Here is a 3,033-nt window from a genome sequence, read left to right as displayed (position 1 = left end):
AGGCCAGCCTGGTCTACAGAGTGAGTTCCAGGACAGCCAGAGCTACACAGAGAAACCCTGTCCTGGAAAAAAAAAAGGGGGGGGTACAGAGCTAAACAAAATTCATAACAAAAGAATCTCATATGGCTGAGAAGCACTACAGGAAACGTTCAAAGTACTTAGTCATCAGAGAAATGCAAATCAAAATGACCCTGAGATTCCACCTCACACCAATCAGAATGGCTAAGATAAAAAACGCAGGTGACAGCAGATGTTGGAGAAGATATGGAGAAAGAGGATCACTCCTCCATTGCTAGTGGAATTGCAAACTGGTACAATCACTCTGGAAATTAATCTGGCAGTTCCTCAGAAAATTGGAAATAGTTCTATCTGAAGAACCAGCTATACCACTCTTGGGCATATACCCAAAAGATACACTACCATACCACAAGGTCACATGTTCCACTATGTTCATATCAGCCTTACTTGATACCAGAAGCTGGAAACAACCCAGGTGTCCCTAAACTGAAGAATGGATACAGAAAATGTGGTTCATTTATTCAATGGAATGCTATTCAGCTATTAAAAACAAGGACATCATGAATTTTGCAGGCAAATGGATGGAACTAGAAAATACCCTGAGTGAGGTAACCCAGACCCAAAAGGACATGCATAGTATGAACTCACTGATAAGTGGATTAACCAAAAGGTACAGAAAACCTAGGTTACAACCCACAGACTGTAAGAAGTGTAACAGAAAAACCCAAGTGAGGGTGCTTTAATCTCACTTAGAAGGGGTAAGAAAATAATCATGGGAGGCAGAGGGAGGGAGGGACCTGGATGGGAGAGGGAAGGGGGAGAGAGAGGATCTGGTTTGGAGGCAGGGAGGAGAGAAGCCCAGAAGGCCAGGAGAATGAATGGAATGCAGCCTGGGGTGGGGTTGGGGGGACCCTCTAGAAAGTGCCAGAGACCCAGGAGGTGAGAGACTGTCAGGACTCAATGGAGGCGACCTTAGCCAAAATGCCCAACAATGGGGAGAGGGAACTCAAAGAGTCTACGTCCAGTAGACTCAAGTGGAGGGACAGGGTTACTAACCCACAGTCAAAATTTCTGACCCAGAACTGTTCCTGTCTAGAAGAACTGCAGGGACAAAAATGGAGAAGAGACTGAAGAAAAGGCAGTCCAATGACTGGCCCAACTTGGGATCCACCTAATGGCGGGGAACCAAGACCTGACACTTACTGATGCTGTGGTGTGCTTACAGACAGGAGCCTAGCATCACTGTCCTCTGAGAGGCCCTACCAGCAGCTGGCTGAGACAGACGCAGATACCCACACCTAACCACTGTACTCAAGTGGTTGAATTTGGGGAAGGAATGAAGAAACTGAAACTGATCAGGAGGGTGACCCCATAGGAAGACCAACAGTCTCAACTAACCTGGACCCCAGGGAGCTCCTAGAGACTGAACCACCAACCAGGCAGCCCACATGGGCTGATCCGAGGCCCCTGGCACACATTTAGCAGAGAACTGCCTGGTCTGGCCTCAGTGAGAGAAAATGAGCTTAATCCTTGAGAAACTTGAGTCTCCAGGGAAAGGGGAGGTCTAGTGGTGGAGGGGAGAACCCTTTTGAAGGCAAGGGGGAGGGAAGAATGAGATAAGGAACTGTGGGAGGGGGGACCAGAAAGGGGGCAACAGTTGGAATGTAAATAAATAAAATAAATTTTAAGAAGAAACTGAAGGAAAAATAAGACTATTCAGAAAAATGGATGATTCCAAAACTTGCAAGAAATAAACAGCTCAGGAAAGCCAGCTGTCTGTCAACAATTACACCCACCTGACAATGGGTCTACATGTTGTTCTCCTAAACTCTTCAGAGCAAGACTAAGAGGCCTCAGGACCTAGGCTGTGAACTGGATTGTAAGACTGTAAGGTCAAGAAGTTTAACTTTGTTCAATACTTCCTTAACTCCTGGCACAATAACAAGTGACTAAAAGAGACCATGTCACTAAAATATTGGTGTGTAATTCTCAAAGAAAGTCATTTTTTTCCCTCTATAAACAAAACATTTTAAGTTGGGCATAGTAGTGCTTGCTGTTAATCCTAGCACTCAGGAGGCAGAGGCAGGTGATCTCCAGCCTAGACTACATAGTGAGTTCTAGGACACCCAGAGCTACATAGTGAGACCCTGTCTCAGGGGAGAGCTGGGGATGAAGTAACAAAGAAAACACATCTGGAGTAATTCTCAGCCCTTTAAAATAAAGGTGATAGGGCCAGAGAGATGGCTCAGCAGTTCTGAGCACTTGCTGCTTTTGCACAACACCTGGGTTCAGCTCTAGCACACACATCAGGGAATCCACTTACACCTCTCTCTCTCCCCCAACCATCCCCTTCTCTCTGTCTCTGTCTGTCTGTCTGTCTGTCTCTCTGTCTCTCACACACACACAAAATTAATCTTAAGTGAAAATTTACTAAAGACTTGTGTTTTAGTTAGGGTTTTACTGCTATGAACAGACAACACCATGACCAAGGCAATTCTTATAAGGATAACGTTTAATTGGGGCTGGCTTACAGGTTCAGAGGTTCAGTCCATTATCACTAAGGCGGAGCATGGCAGCGTCCGAGCAGGCATGGTGTAGGAGGAGCTGAGAGTTCTACATCTTCATCTGAAGGCTGCTAGGAGAACACTGGCTTCCAGGAAGCTAGGAAGAGGGTCCCAAAGCCCACACCCATAGTGACACACTTCCTCTAAAAAAGCCACATCCACTCCAACAGGGCCACATCTCCAAATAGTGCCACTCCCTGGGCCAAACATATTCAAACCACCACAACTTGTATTTTATTTATAAAAATCTTTCTAGATGGACATTACTTATTAAATAATTGACACAACATGTGATATACAATCAGGACTTTTTTGGGACAAGGTCTCTGCCCTGATTTCACTTTGTCATCCAGGATAGCACTGAGCTCATGACCTACCTGCCTCTGCTTCTCAGGGGCTAGGATTACAAGTGTGAACTATTGCACCCAGCCTTACAGTTACATATTTAAAA

The sequence above is a fragment of the Mus pahari genome, chromosome 8 (genome assembly GCF_900095145.1).
Source record: "Mus pahari chromosome 8, PAHARI_EIJ_v1.1, whole genome shotgun sequence".
Lineage (NCBI taxonomy): Eukaryota > Metazoa > Chordata > Mammalia > Rodentia > Muridae > Mus > Mus pahari.
Note: the sequence above shows the minus strand (reverse complement) of the source record.